At 43.9% G+C, this 17096-nt stretch overlaps 1 non-coding gene across 1 annotated transcript; it reads right to left on the reverse strand.

Annotated features, from left to right (window-relative positions):
• Positions 1-15392: 15392 nt before the first annotated feature.
• On the reverse strand, positions 15393-15464 carry trnag-ucc (transfer RNA glycine (anticodon UCC)). Its single transcript has one exon. It is a non-coding gene; the product is annotated as a tRNA-Gly (tRNA).
• Positions 15465-17096: the final 1632 nt, after the last annotated feature.

A 17096-nucleotide genomic window follows, 5' to 3' on the forward strand; every position in this document is an offset into this window, starting at 1 on the left:
GAAAAGTTGTTGGGCAGAGAGATCTGGGAGTGCAGGTCCATTGTACCCTGAAGGTTGCTGCACAGGTGGATAGAGTAGTCAAGAAGGCATATGGTTTGCTTGCCTTCATTGGATGGCGTATTGAGTATGCGAGCTGGCAAGTCATGTTAACATTGTACAAGACATTGGTTCAGCCGCATTTTGAATTCTGTATACAGTTCTGGTCGCCACATTATCAAAAGGATATGGACGCCTTTTGGAGGGTGCAAAGAAGGTTTACGAGGATGGAAGGTGCTAGCTATGAAGAAAGGTTGAGTAGATTAGGTTTATTTTCATTAATAAAAAGGAGATTGAGGGGGGACCTGATTGAGGTTTACAAAATCGTGAAGGGTATAGACAGGGTGGATAGAGACAAGCTTTTTCCCAGGGTGAAGGATTCAATAACGAGAGGTCACGCTTTCAAGGTGAGAGGTGGAAAGATTAAGGGGGATACACGCAGCAAGTACTTCACACAGAGGGTGGTGGGCGTTTGGAAGGCGTTGTCAGCAGAGGTGGTAGAGGCAGGCACGGTAGATTCATTTAAGATGCTTGTGACCAGATGTGGTAGATGGAGAGCAGAGGGATACAGATGCTTAGGAATTGACCGACAGGTTTAGACAGTACATTTGGATCGGCTCAGACTTGGAGGCCAAAGGGCCTGTTCCTTGGCTGTAAATTTCCTTTGTTCTTTTTAGTTAACTTATACATTCCTTTTCATGTTGTATTTATTAGAAGGTGAGAGATTGGGAAGTGCTTTTGCCAAAAAAGGACCCGAATGTCCTTGGTCACACATCACGAACAGAATTCATGCAGGGCATCCATTAACCACGACAGGAAATGAAACGTCAGCCTTCATTACAAAATGAAGCATGTGTAGGAGTTGTGGAGTGTTGTTGAGGCAGTATTTCGGCTATTGTGGACAGACTTTCTGACCTTTATAAATCAATGGTCTCCTTGTCACAGCGGCAGTGCAAAGCTGTTTTATCAGAATAATCTCTGGGGTGATGGTAAAATGAAGAGAGTGTGAAGGAATGGACTTCCATATGAAAAGAGTGTGTTTGTGGCTGTCCATATGATAGTGACCGGTGTTGCCCTCGCTCTAACTCCATCCTTGATAGTGTAGGGCTTGGTATCCTCACCTTGCACGCGGGAGTTGAGGGTGCAATTCTCTGCGGCAGAAAACCATAGAGTTTTGGAGCAGAAAGATGTGAAGCTCCGGTCCTTGGAGTTGTTGTTGGAATTGTCAGCGGAGCTGGGAAGAAGGTTTCCAGCCTTTTCCTCCCCTTTGTCGATGACATTCTCAGCGCTGCTGAAGCTCATGTGAAACGCTGCGGTCCTCTGAGTGTTATGAATTGAATTAGTTTGAATCAATTGTTTCCGCTTCCGATTGTTGAGGTTTGAGGACACAAAACCCAAGACCCATCAAGTGCAGGACAAAGTATTTGACGAGATTCCACCAAGGGACTGCACGAAACAATATATAGGAGAAAGGGGCTGACAACGTGCGAGCTGCATTCATAAAGTTCATCTAGTCCGTAAATGCCACGGACAGCTGTTCCTCATATCGATATGCAGGACACTGAGTATCTCTGATCCCGGGAGTTGGAACTGGGATTATATGACCGTCTGCAGCACTGGTTACTTCCTTGTCTGAAGTACCTCCTGATGGAACACATGTAAAAGTCTATTGCTCATTGAGAAATACATACAAAATAGTAGCCCAGAGCAGTATTTCTGTTGTGTTTCTGGTGCTGCTCTTGACATGCCCTACAACACTGTACTTATTCTGTGCTTCCTGAAGATTAAGTGAGTGCTTCTATGATCGTATTGTGGGCAGTATCTGCGTTTTAACTTCAATAACGCGCCTGTGAAGCCCAGGTCCACCAATGTTTTTTTTTTTGTCTTTCTCTTATCATGTGCAATTACAACACAGTAAAGAATCAATTAATATTGCAAGATGACTTTCAGAGGCGTGCGAAATGCCGCGATTTTAGTGATATTTATGCAATGATTAGAGATTGCCTTGATTCAGGAAATAAGGATGTAAAATGTGTTTTGTGTCGAGATAAGGAACAGTGAGAAAAGAAGTCAGCAGCAGGTGTAGTTGACAAGCCCACTCGCAGTAACCAGAGTGAGAAATAAGACGTGCAAGAAAAAGTACTGTGTGTGAGTGCTAAAAGATGGCAGTAATCATGGGTGATCTTAATTTCCCCTCTCCCACTCCCGGTTCTATTGTAAAGAATGTTTGGAGAACAATAATCAATAAAATACGTATGGCCCATCGACCAAGACAAGCCATATCTTGGTCATCGATTACTTTACAGGCGACTTAGTTTCCGTCTTTTCTTGGAAACCATCTGAACCACACTTTTATTGGGTTTGTTTCCATATTAATATCAGTCTGTCTTTTGATTATTCCCAACAAAGTGCATGACCTCACACTCACAACATGAAACTGCAAGTTTTCTCCACTCACTCATACTATCATAATCTTTTTGCAGTTTTGCACGTCCTCATCAAAATAAGCCCGCTCACTGATTGCGTATCGGCAGCAGAACTGGGCACATTTCACTCTGCCACTTCCTTCAAGTCATTAAGACAGATAAATCATTGAAGCCCGATGACTGACCATTCTGGATTTCACTAATTATATGTTTTCAACTTGAAAACTGTTCAATAAACCCGATTCGGTGACTTCTTGTGAGTAGACAGTGGGCAGTTAATGCTGATGTATTACCCAACACCATGAACTCTCTCAGTGTGCAATGATCTATTATATGGCTCCTAATTGAGTGTTTGTCAGAAATTCGAAAGGACTGTACCGAACAGCTCCCTTGATCAGCTCCGCTAGTCATGTTAGCAAAGAAATCTGGCAAATTGGCAAGTGTGACTTTCCTTTCAATAAATAATGTTGACTCAGTTTGAGTGCAAACATCTCTTCCTCACGTTGTGTTTTTACTCATTTTAAATGGTGTCTAGCATTTTCCAAATGACAGCAAAGACATTAGAGCAGATAGTAGCAATTTAGCCCATCAAGTCAGCTACAGCTTTCAAAGATATCTCGGCTTATTTGTATAATCCTCAACTTTACTTTTCAGCCTTATCTCCGTGGCCCTTGATTGCGGACTGACTAAATAACTGTCTATCTCAGCCTTGAATGTACCCATTCTTGACAGACCTCTGTTGGATGCATTTCCACAGACTTGCTATCCTCCGATAGAGAGAATATTTTCCTCACGTCAGTCTTACATGTTTGACCCCATCCGCTGTGATAAGGCCCACTGGTCCCACATCTTCCCAGGTGTAAATCAGAGCAGAATAAACACCCGAAGGTCGGTCTTAACTCTGCAGAGCCAGCTGTGAGTATTGGAAACATTCTCATATCTTGACATCAGATGACACAAACAGACATGAATTGCACATTAGATTTGCCAAAAGCGAATCTTCTTCAAGATCACATAGAATCATAGAGTCATAGAGATGCACAGCATGGAAACAGACACTTCGATCCAGCCTGTCCATGCTGACCAGATATCCGAACCCAATCTAGTCACACCTGCCCGCACCCGGCCCATTTCCCTCCAAACCCTTTCCATTCATTTGCCCATCAAAATGCCTCTTAAATGTTGCAATTGGACCGGCCTCCACCACATCCTCTTGCAGCGTATTCCATACACGTACCACCCTCTGCGTGAAAGCACTGCTCCATAGGTCTCTTTTATATCTTTCACCTCTAACCCTAAACCTATGCCCTCGAGTTCTGGACTCCCCGACCCCAGGAAAAAGACTTTGTCTGTTAATCCTATCCATGCCCCTCATAATTTTGTAAACCTCGAGAAGGTCACCCCTCAGCCTCCGACGCAGCAGGAAAAATAGCCCCAGCCTGATCAGTCTCTCCCTGCAGCTCAGATCCTCCAATCCTGGTAACATCCTTATAAATCTATTCTGAACTCTTTCAATATTCACAACATCTTTCAGAAAGGAAGGTCAACAAAATTGCACGCAATATTCCAACATTGGCTTAAACAATGTCCTTTACAGCCGCAACATGACTCCCAACACCTGTACTCAGGACTCTGAGCAATAAAGGAAAGCATACCAAACGCCTTGTTCACTATTCTACCTACCTGCGACTCAACTTTCAAGGATGTACGAACCTGCATTCGAAGGTCTCCTTGTTCAGCAACACTCCCTGGGATCTTACCATTAATGGCATAAGTCCTGCTAAGATTTGCTTTCCCAAAATGCAGCACCTCACATTTATCTCAATTAACTTCCTGCTGCCACTTCTCAGCCCACTGACCCATCTGGTACAGATCCTATTGTAATCTGAGGTAACCCTCTATAACTCAGCTGGCGATGAAAGCACTGGACCAATACAACAACGTTTTTATTTTCTCGATCCATTGCTATGTTTATTAATCTCTCTGCACATGAAAATGGATCCTTCCCATCCATTTTAATGGATTAAATTCCCTCCAGTGTGGCCCCCTTCGGCTCTACCAGTCCACACTGACCCTCTGAAGATTAACACACCCAGACTCCTTTCCCTGTGAGTAATGTACCAAACACTATGGGCAATTTACCACGGCAAATTCACCTGACGAACACATGTTTGGACTGTGGAAGAAAGCCCACGCAGACAGGGGGAGAATGTGCAAACATCACACAGACAGTGGCCCGACGTTGGAAGCAAACTTGGGACCATGGTGATGCGAGGCAGCAGTGCTAGTTGCTGAGCCACAATTATCTCTCATCAACGCATGTAATTCAACTTGATCTCCCAGCATCCTACTCCGTTCTGAACCAAGAGAGGGGGACAACGAATACTGGGGTCAGGCTGCGGACAGGGCAAGCCAAATCCTCGTATTTCAGGTTGGAAACATTCATTCCATAAGATGAATTAAGCACGGGAGTTAAATCTGTAGTCGTGTCTGAGTGGGAAAGGTGATGGTTTAGATATCCATTGGGAATCCGCACGCAGTTTCGAATTCGTTTTCACTGATTTCCGAAAGGACGATTTCGTGCTCAAACTTGAAAAAAGAACACTCTCAACAAACCATGCCAGTTGTTCGATTTGATTTTGTCACCTCGAGTTCTTATTCAGAACTGTATCACTATCAAAACCTTGACCGTTTCTCTTCCCACGGATACTGCTGGACACACCGAGTTTCTGCAGTATTCTCTGAATGTACGAAGCAAAAGTGCAACATTACATTCGAATCCGTTAATCACAGTCCTCTATGTACTGACCCTGGTCGGTGGCAAGTTTTCTTCCTGTTCGTCAAAGCGCCCATCCCCACAGCTTCCTCCCACATCATTATAAACAGCCGCAGGAAATCTCAGGTTCACCTTCTTCGCTCCAAAGTGAAACTTACCAGCCTCTGGACTCTCTCCTCATAAAGGGAATTCTCATTCCCAGATATTAGGCGCAAGACAGAGGATAGTGAAGAGATTTTGGGGAAATATTGACATTTGAGAGCGGAACAATGTTAAGGAGGCAAAACATGGAAACCAGTCTCCAGCTTTGTGGATCTTCAGAAACTTTTTGGGAAGTGGAATCGGAGGCCAATGAGCAAGGGTGAACTGTCGGACTGAGCAGAAACTGTCAGGACAGCTTCCCCCTCTTTTAGGGGACGGGACATTAACTCTGATGTTCTCGGGACACGAACTGATCTGAGACATTGAAAGATTTCTCGTTTTTGTATCTGAAGGCCTCCAGGACATTGAAAAAGCTCGGGCCAGACAAACACTGAAAGGCTCGAACTCAGACTGTCAGGGTGTGAGAGAGAGTCTTCCCAATGACATGCGTTCGCCTGCAGTGAGTGAGATCAGACTGTTCCTATGTCTCCATAATGAGCGTCCCAGGCTTTATTTTGGAAAAAATTACATCTGATAGAGGACAGTTGTCATTCTGGGAAGGGCAGACTGAAGTTGAGATTCAGTAACCGCCTACTTTGGAGGATCGTGCGATGTGCTGGATTGCACGTGACAGCGCATTAGTCTGTTGAATGAAAGATAGCTGATTCAAGAGCACCCAGGGCGACAGCGATTGCTGCCCTTAATGCATCTGTTTGCTTTGCTGCACTGTTTCGGTTTCTAATGAGGTCAACAGATATTCTCCAAATGGAAACACTATCGTGTGACTCACACAATGACATTTCCGCATTGCTGTCAAGATTAATGTCAAGAACTGTGACTTGTGGGAATCTGAAACCAAAAAGAAAGTGCTGCAGAAACGAACCAATTTGGAAGTACCTGTGGGAGAAAACACAGCGCTGATGACGTTCTGAAACATTGCCTGTTAATGTCTCTCCAGAAATGCTGCTAGACCTGCTGAGGTTCTCTTGCAAGTTCTGTTTTTATTTTAACTGAATGCTCATTTCATCCATCAGGATGATGCAGCCAGCCTCACCACGCACCGACATTTTACACGTTTGGAAGCTGCGAAATGATGGATTCAAACAAACCCAATAATTATTTGCTCTTCCTCAGCTCCACAAGGAAAGAGACCTGTGAAGTGAATTGCACAGTATCGTCCTTTCGTCCTGGATGAGTGGTTAAGGCAATGGAATTGAAATTCATATGGCTTTAATCATGCAGCCTCGAATCCTACTGATGGTGATGGAGAAATGCCAATAATTGTGAAGGGAAATTGCTCCCTGACTTCGACTGGAAGAGTCAGCTTAAAAACAAAAACGGGCAAATTGGGCATGGTGGAAATCTGCAACCCACTGCTTGTCAGGGTGCAGCAAGCAGAAATTTTTAGAGAAATTTGAGACGCATTGAGGTGTACACTTCTACCACCAACTGCATTTGAAGCTGTGAGCCAACTGTTGGAAAATGAGACGAGAACAGTCAGGGACTTATGTTCGACTGGTGCAAACCTGTTCAGCTGAAGTGCATTTTCTCTGCTGCAGAAATCTTTGACATGCTGCGGTGAGGTGGTCGGAGAAACTGGCGGATGAGAAGCACGTTAAACTGATCTCATCCTGACATCTCTCCTGCTCTCGGGAGATTTGTCTGTCTGTCCACCTGTGTGGATGAAAATGAGGATGATTTCCTCAGGGCGATTACCATACAGTGTGACCACGTCAAAGGTTAGTCCTATGATTGTGTCATTTAAAGCACAGGGAGTATCTCATTGAAATTTACCCTGGAAACATCAGAACATGTAAGATTAAGTGCCTCATGCCGGAAACTGGGACTAGAGTAGATGAATATCCGGTCTCCCGCACTGCAGATAGGCGGAAAGGCCTTTCCCACGCTGAAAGAAATGGAAGAAAGAAGGAAATTGATGTGCAACTAAAATGATCACAAATGAAAAAATAAAAGGGAATTCATTAAGAAAACATACAGCACCATATTTCAATTTCCCTGCAAGTCTAGTGGTAAGGATTCAGTACTCTTACTGCTGTGGCAATGGGAGATTTCCTCTGACCGGTTATCTTGTTGACAGCCTTCCCAAAGCAGGGAATGTTGTATGGTGCTGGCAATTGATGGAGTTTTGTCACAAACAGAATTCAGACTGGCGTAAAACAAATAAGTGCGAATCCTGGAAATCTGAATCAACAACAGGAATTGACAGACAAATTCAGCAGGACTGACAACATCCGTGGAGACAAAAAAGATTTAATTTTTCATATCGACAGAATCAGGTTACTTGTGCATTTTATTGTTTTAATTCCTGGGTAATTGCCAGTTTCACTTTACGAATCAGCATACATATCAGAATCTCTCATTAGCTGACATACGTCATCTGTAAAATGAAAACTGTCATATCGGCTGTAATGCTGTTGCGGTTCTCCTGAGTTGGTGAAAGGCTGGCCTTACTGGGCGGCACGGTGGCACAGTGGTTAGCACTGCTGCCTCGCAGCGCCAGAGACCCGGGTTCAATTCCCGCCTCAGGCGACTGACTGTGTGGAGTTTGCACGTTCTCCCCGTGTCTGCGTGGGTTTCCTCCGGGTGCTCCGGTTTCCTCCCACAGTCCAAAGATGTGCAGGTCAGGTGAATTGGCCATGCTAAATTGCCCGTAGTGTTAGGTAAGGGGTAAATGTAGGGGTATGGGTGGGTTACGCTTCGGCGGGTCGGTGTGGACTTGATGGGCCGAAGGGCCTGTTTCCACACTGTAAAGTCATCTAATCTAATCTACTCATTACCTTTATCTTCTCCTTTCTGTCCATGAGCAACAACGTTGAATGGAGAGCTTCTGTTTTCAGTGACTACCTTCGTATGCTTATGTATTTGTCTCCCTTTATCTCTCTGTACCATCTCACTCTCTTCTACATTTTCCCACTCTCTGTCTGTTAATATCCCTCAATTTCTATTCCTACTCTTGGAAAAGTCTGAAATTCAGTGACAGTATGAGAGTATACCTGTTTCGTGGCTTTCTCCCACTCCCGCCGAACTCGCCTCACCCCCCACCGCCCCGGCCAGAGTGTGTAGAACTGGGCTCACAGTCTCCAGGTAATATCTCTGGCACTGAGGTCTGAGGTCAGGTGACATTTCTTCACTCAAAATATGAGCATTTACAATTGTAATTAGAATTCCTAACCGACCAGAAGAAAAGCAGTTTCTCTCCAATTATAGGATTTCAATGACGTCATTGCAGTTTGCCTAAAATTAATGAATGGTGACAGCAGACAATGAGAGCTGTCATCTCGCAATGGATGCGTTATTACCACAACATTTCCTGGCAAGTCTGCTGTGTCTCCTGCCTCACTTCATTATTTAAAAAAAAGACTTGCTGTGACAGCAAGAGACTAAAAGTAGAAGCGATTGAGAAATCATTGTTGAACAGTGTACAGAATCTCGGCGTTGGACTCATGGGTCCACAGCAGACGGCAGGGCTTGGTCTCATCAAATAACAACGGGCTGAGCTCAAACACAAGAAGCATGCTGAGCCCTCACTGTCGCGATATTGGATCAACAACACGGCTTTTACAATAAGTTTATGCAATGTACTTTCAATGTACGGAACATTTCAGAGCATTTGACACCATTCCCGCCTGGTTATTACCAGATGCTTTAACTGACAAAGCCACATACGGTGTTCTTCAAATCCATCGGTGCATTTAATTAACTATTTGATCACAGTAACTCGGACTTCCTTGCAGTAATAAAGCTGCTCGATGAGAATATATATCAACCTGCGCTTATGCAGGAAAGAACAGGTCACAGCTTGTCTTCCTTCACGGAAAATGCACCGAAAGGGGCAGTCTCTTCTTGCTTTGCTTTCAAATTATTGCCTTCACCTCTGTAATCTGACAGGATAAAGAGGATGCGTTCGTCCTCTCGGGGCCGACAAAACGCGTGAATATGCACAGAGGGAATCTCATACCAAAAGATCAGGGTAATTGTGGTGAATTTACCAGGAGTGGTGTGTGAGTCGGTGTTAACAGTGGGTAGTAAGGGCTAACCCATAAGCACTGACATTGAGCCTTGCACCAACAGCACCTGACTCACTTCTTGCCTCACGTCTCCCAGTCATCATTGACTTTCAGTGTATCCTACTCCCCCTTCGAACCTTCTCACTTGTTCCCGAATACTTTCGGGTTTCCACTTCGAAATTGCAGCCGTTTGAAACGAATTTCTGGAGTATGCACGTCACTCTTTGGGACCAGCTTCACTGCCCATCCATAATTACTCCAGAGCTTGCGATAGTAATTTACTTTACAGAATCATGGGAGTACTCAGCACAGAGATGCATGCCTGATGTCGCTAGGGAATTCCAAGAATTAAAACAAACGACATTGAAGGAACAGTGAGATGTTTCAGCTGAGAAAGGCGAGATTCTTAGAGGCGATTTGCAGTGACAAGTGTCTCGTGTATCTGCCGCAATGATCCTTCCAGTTGGAGGCAATCAATCACTGGATTGATTCTGGCAGGTCCGCGTCTGTGCTCTGTGTGGAAGCAGGAAATAGTTTTCATTCAGATAAACCAAAAGAAGATAAATAAATCTTTATTTCCTGAATGCGAATTGGATCCAGGTCTGTGCAATTCAAACTCAGACTCTGAAGCAGGGATTCCACTGATGCTGACAATAACCCTTGACCTAACCTGTCCACACTTTTGTGCCTATTTTCTTTCTCCCCACATTTTGGAGCACCAGTCCTTGCCGTGAGTGGTGAAGGAGCTAACTACTCCCTCGCAGAAACACAACTGGGGCCAGAGACCCATATATCTGTCCCGCAGCGGGTATTTGCTTTGCTCCAAACAGACCGGGTTTGCTGTGTGGGACTGAAACTGTGTTCGATCACACACAGACACGGTGTATCAGCTGCCAGCAGATGTGGAGAAGGTTGGGGCGGATTCAGACCCATTCTGGGAAATAGACTGGATCCGGAATTCAGGGGAGCTTAGTGTCACAGACAGAAGGCTGGAGAATTGGATTGGATTGGGAAAGATATCAGCCATGATCGAATTTTCGGGAAGACTGGTCCCTGGCCATCCGGAACCTAAGGAAATAGAAACAGAGTTTTTTTTTTTCAGTTCGAAGTCCTCCGGTCATAACTGGGTGAGGTGAGAGATGGAGGACGTCTGATGTAAGTTTAGAGACTGGGAAAATGTTTGGAGAATAAGTAATAAAAGAGGATCTGAGTATGAAGTTGGAAGTCAGGAGATATTCAATAAAAAGGAAGGGTGCGTAAGGCAGAGGGAGATGGACATGGAGAAAGAAATGTCACTGGTCTTGATGTCTTAACTCTATTTTCCTTTCCAAGCTTCTACCAGACCTGATGAGATTTTCCAGCAATTCCTTTTGTTTGTACTGAAACAGAAGATGGGAGTGAGTTCCTGGATCAACCAGCTCTCTCTGTTCTGTGGGCGTTTGAATTCCCCGTTCGACCAGATCACATCTCAGCCACACGAAAACCTCACTATCCTGCCCCACCCTACCCCTGTTACTGACAATAAACTGTTCATTACGTAAACCTATGTGCACGCAACAGCATCATTTTCCGTGTGAATTGGGAAAAAGTTTAGGGAGAGTTTCATTCGGTTTCATTCAGAGCATTCTAAATCAGTTACTTTTATTTCAGCACTATTTGATATGGAGCCGTCACTCTCAATCCCCCGAGCATGTGGCCATTCGCATTCCACGTCTCTGGATATTTTGGTTGGTGCATGGTTGGAATGGAACCTCACGTTTTGAGAGGGACAATGTTTATCGTATATTCGGCTCAACTGATAAACTTGTCTCTGGCACCTCCGGTACAGTGGAAACAATTTTCACTCAGAAACCAACACATGATCAAAAACAGTGGTAATAATATGTCAACAAAATCTGCAACAGCGAGTGAATACGCTCTTGTGTGGGGTTGCAACATTGCAAATTGAATGGAGAGCTGTGAACCTATTAACAGATAAAAGTGTCGCTACATGAAACTGCATCTGCCAAGACTTCTCCACTCACTCACACTATCGATATCTATTTGTAAAATTCCACGTCGTTATCACAATATGCTCACAATATATTGTGTATCGCTGCATTTCACTCTGCCACTTCCTCCAAGTCATTCGGTCAGATAAAACATTAAATCCGATGACTGAACAATCTGGATTTCACTAAATATATCTTTCCAACTTGAAAACTGCTCATTAATCTCGATTCGGTGATTTCTCTTAAATAGACAACGGACAGACAATGCTGCTTTATTACCCAACACCAAGAACTCCTTTTCTTGTGCAATGGACTTTTACATAGCCCCTTATTGATTGCTTGCTAAAATTCAAATGAACTTGACTGAGCATCGTCCTTCACCAAGTCTGCAGGTCATGCTACCAAAGAAATCTGTCAGATTGTCATCGTGTGATTTTCCTTTCAAAAATGATGTTGACTCAGTTTGACTGTACTCATCTCTTCTAAACTTTCTGCTTTTCTTAATTTGCAATGGTGGTTCACATTTTCGAAATGACAACAACGACATTAGAGCAGATGGAAGCAATTTAACCCATCAAGTCAGCGACAAGTTTCAATGAGATCACGGCTGATTTGGTTCATCCTCAAATCCCTTTTCGGCCTCATTTCTATGGCCCTAGATTACCGAAGTGACCAAATGTCTATCTTTCTCAGCCTTGCATGCATGCAGCCTTGACAACCCTCTGTTGCAAAAAAACTTCACAGATTTGCTCCCCTCTGCAAGAGGAAATATCCTCCACACCTAAGTCTTACATAATTGACCCCTTCCGCTGTGAGGAGGTCTTCTGGTGCCACATTATCCCAGGTGTATATCTGAGCAGAAAAAATACCCTCAAGCTCGGTCTGCACTGTCCAGTGCCATCTCTGAGTGTTTGCAGCATTGTCTTTTTTGACTTTTGAATGAACAAATAGACCTGAATCTTCTTCAAAAACACTTCTTTGGCTGTAATTTCGCTGGCAGTATGGTGCGCTAGAAAGTCGAGTGCTTGATCACAAATATATCACTCTCAAAATGTTATCTCTGTTTCTCTGCCAAATTTACCGCTAGATCCGTCGGTTTTCTGCAGTATTCTGTAAATTTATTGTGCACAAGTGCTGCATTTTATTAAATTCCTTCAATCACAGTCCTCTGGACACTGATCCTGTTCAGTGACAATATTTCCTCCTGATCGTCAATGTACCAATCCCCACCGCTCCCTCCCCTATCAAGATAAACAGCTGCAGAACATCTTCAGTTAACTCTCTTGGCTCCAATGAAAACCTCGGGAATCTCTCCAAATGCCAGGAAATCTCGACCCTGGACATGGTGCAAGGCAGAGGAGGGTTAAAGAGATTTTTGGAAAATATTATCAATTGGCAGGTGGAAAAAATGTTCATGAGGCAAACCATATAACCCAGTCTCCAGCATTGTGAATCCTCAGAAACTCCGTAAGAAGTGAAATCCAAGGAGAATGAAGAAGTGTGAACTGCCCGAATGAGTAGAGACAGTCTAGACAGATTGCCCTTCTTTAAGAGGACAGACCATTAACTTTGATGTTCTCGGGACATGAACTGATCTGAGACATTGAAATAATTCTCGTTCCCCTACATGACAAATACAAACCTCATCTAGACTCCGGGACAACGAAAAAACTCGGGACCACACAAGGGACTAGGAGGCTTGAAGGGAGGTGGTCCCAGTTGGAGGAGAGCTGGTGCTCAGTGACATGGGTGTGTCTGTCGTGGATGGGATAAGACTGTTCCCATGCCTCCATAATGAGTGCTCCAGACGTTATTCTGGAAAAATAAAAATGATAAGAGGACACTTCTCGGTCTGGGAAGGACAGACTGAAGTCCGGTCAAGGTTTTAAGTTGGAAGTTTCAGCGCATTAGACCGTTAAATGAAAGGCTAGTGGTTCAAGACCTTCAAAGGCGACAGCGATCGTTGTTGTTAAAGCATCTGTTTTCTCTGCTGCAGGGTTTCTTGTTTCTAATGGGGGCAGGAAAATGTTCCTCAAACGGAAAATTTCCGTGTGAAGAACCACAAAGAACTTTCTGCAATGGTTTAAAGGTTAATGTAATGAACTGTGGCCTCTGGGAATCTGAAACAAAATCAGAAACTGCTGACAAAACTATCTGGTTTGGCAGTACCTGTGGGAGATTATTGAGTTCTGATGAAGTTGTTAAATATTGTCCTCGATTCTCTCTGCATGTATGCTGCCAGCCCTGCTGAGTTTTGTCGTGGAAAAAGTATCGAAAATCACCAGGACACAGTGTTCTTTAAGAAGTGGGTCTGTTATTTGCAAACGAAAACCGTGACACCGAGAAAGCAGATTCTCGAATGCTCTCGAACTTCATTGTCCATGGTTTTTTTATAAATGTTTCCCACGCTTTGTTTGCTTATCAGCATGTCTAAATATATTAATCATAGTACCTCACACTCGCTACACAATAAGCCATTGATGTTAGTTCCCATCATCTCTTTAATTGGTCTTTCTACTTAATGTTATTCTCATGTCATGGTTAGATATTTAATGTCACCCTACGCAACAATGGTAATTCTTTCCAGACCCTACTTCATATTTTCCCGATATCATAATTAGTTATTTATTGTCAATAATCTCAATTAGGCGGACTCTATTAACTATTAATTTGATACTTAATGTCATGTTCCAAATATTTATGTTCCCAATCGAGTCATAATGATACTTAACAGGAAGCCTAACTTTACTAACTGTAATCTAATCTCACCATCGAGATCTTTCAGCGTCAACCTTTCTTTGCTAATTGGTGTGAGAGAATTCCACTATTCTCATCTCATCCTGCATTCTACAGACCCCTTGCAACAGATCGCCAGTGGGGTTCATGCTTTAAGCCTTCCCTTGCTTTCATGCTTTAAACCATCCCTTACTTTCATGCTCTTTATTTTCCATAACAACATTCCTGACACTGGATTTACTGAGGGTGAAGGGTCAGGAATCAGAGCGGACTGTCCCTGTAGTTCTGCTCCCGACTCTCCACCTCCCGTTCTTTTAGTCACCTCTCAGTCTCCTGGGAATTGCATTGTTGCCAATTTTGTCGGATTCCAGTCCTTTAACCTTGGCTGAGCAGACAGTCGATGGTCTGAGGAAACGTATCATTCCCAAACCTCTCATGTCCGAGGTAATAACAATTAATAACGATGTCTGTGCATCCTCCTCTAATCTGTGAAAATCATTGTTGCGGACTGTAGTAACATTTATTGACCGAAATTGAGGAGGTTTTGAACCAGGTCAAACTCCTATGAGTTAAGAAGATGGTCCAGATCCCTTTTTCTTTTCTCCTGAAGGCAAATGTACGGCAATGCAATTCAATTGGTGAAACTTCCAGGCTTGAACTGAAACATAATTTACTTTCACTATCGTTGTATCACAAACAAAATACAAAGTGTGGACTAACCCAACTCTATTGGAAAACTTAACGAAATGAAACATCATTTAACTACGAAACAGTCAATGTTCGAATATAGTAACATTGCATAAACCACATAAAAATGGTCTTCCTGCTACCGGAATGATATTGTGAAACTTGAATGGAATAGGAAAAGGTATAATGTAATGTTTGTAATTCTTAAGCTTCCAAATGGTTTTGAGGTGAGAATGTATTTTAACCTTGAAGAAATTTGACGCATTTAAACCTCCTTCCTGTCCACGATAGAAGCTGTTGGATCTGTTCCGAATTTCCAGCGGCTTCTATAATTATTTAAGGTTTCTGACGATAGCAATCTCTCACTTTTCGAACAAAACAAAACGAACCTTATATTGTGAACAATATTCAACTAAGCAATGGGCAGCAGAGAGGAAAGCTTTCGAGCTACGCTGCCCGGATTGTCACGGCAATTAACAGGAACCATGGCCATGAAAACCCGAAAGCAACCTGACAAATCCATTTCGCCACAGAATGCAACGTTGGTGCTCAAGACTTTTACTTGCAAAACCGCAACGGCCGGGAATCGAATCCAGGTCAACTGCTTGGAAGGCAGCTATGCTCACCACTGCACCACCACCGCTCTAGCAGCTAGTCCGCCCCTTTTCCCAAACACACATAACAAGGCCGTCATAGTCACCAGCTGAACTGGGGCTGAAAGCAAAACAAAACATTGCTTGTAAAACATCAACAGGTCTGAAAACATCAGAATCAGAAGCCTTCAGTCCTTAAGAGCAATCACTGGATCCAAAAGGTTCACTCCCCACAAATGCTGCCGGACCTGCTGAGTTTCCCAGCAATGTTTGTGCTGTCTCTCAGATCTGCAACACCTGCAGTTCTTTGTCAGGTAGAAAACAAACGTTGACCCATTGAAGGGGATATTTGATCAGGTGATAGTCCACTTCATCCACAGATATAGATGGGATGGAGTATAGGATCATAAAATTCTTACAGTGTAGAAACAGGCTATTCGGCTCATCATGCATCCCACCAAGTCTCACCCTCTACGCTATTCTTGTAACCCCACATTTCTCATGTCTAACCATATAACCAACACTTACCTGGACACTATTGACTATTGAGTGTTGCAAATCCAGTCTAACCTGCGCATCTTTGGACTGTGCGAGGAAACTGGAGCACCCGGAGGAAACTCACGCAGACACCGGGACAATGTGCAAACTCCACACAGACAGTCTTCCATCAGACAGGGATCTGGGTAATTGGAGAGGTTTCAAGAGGGAAACTGGTTTGTGAATGATGGGCAGAAAGCCTGATCTCGGTGCTATAAAGACTCTACAGTAACATGATTCCCTAAATCCAGCATTCAACACAGTTTGCATTTTGTTTTAATCCGTCCTGTTATTGACATTATTGAGTGAAATGTACAGAGAGCAGTTGTTTGCGCATTCACACAGATCTGTGTTTTGATGGGTCAGGAGCAACATACAAATAACAACTGGCGGAGGGAGAATTGAATTCCCCCTCCGAATCTGCCGAGGACATGCAGGACCTGGAACTTCTCTATCACAGCTCACTCACCACCCGGCGCCTGGAGGAAGAAAGCCTGATCTTCCTCCTCAGGAACCTCCAAGCCCAGGGCATAAATGTGGCCGTTACAATTTGCCTGATTTCCCCCTCCGACCATCTTATCCCAATTCCGTCCTGCCAGCTCGGCACCATCCTCATGGCCTGTCCTACCTGCCAATCTTCCTTCCCACCTATCCGCTCCACCGTCCTCTCCATCCAATCACCTTTACACCCACCTCCATCCATCAATTGCGCTCTACGCTCCCTTCTCCACAGCCGCACTCCCTCCTATTTATCTGACCAAGATGGACGGTCCCAGCCTCATTCCAGATGACGGTGGTTTGCCCGAAATATCGTCTCTCCTGCTCCTCGGAATCTACCTGACCTGCTGTGCTTTTCCTGTATTACTCTAATCTTGACACTGATCTCCAGCATCTGCAGTCCTCACTTTCAACTTGCATGACTGAATTCCTGCCCCTTACAGTTAGAATTGGGTATCGTGTTTTCATCATGAATTTCATTATGTTTAATTTATTTTATTTTAAAAATCATCACAATATCTTGATACCCTCATGAGCATGTAATGCATTTGGACAGAACAATGCCTCCTTTCTCTGTGAACAAACAGAATTAAAGGAGTCGGTTTGGAGAATGTTTCCTCTCACAGAAACAGGAATCGGGAGTTGTA

This window comes from Chiloscyllium plagiosum, unplaced genomic scaffold, assembly GCF_037043375.1.
Source record: "Chiloscyllium plagiosum isolate Xiang-an unplaced genomic scaffold, Cpla_swu_hap1 HiC_scaffold_40, whole genome shotgun sequence".
Taxonomy (NCBI): domain Eukaryota; kingdom Metazoa; phylum Chordata; class Chondrichthyes; order Orectolobiformes; family Hemiscylliidae; genus Chiloscyllium; species Chiloscyllium plagiosum.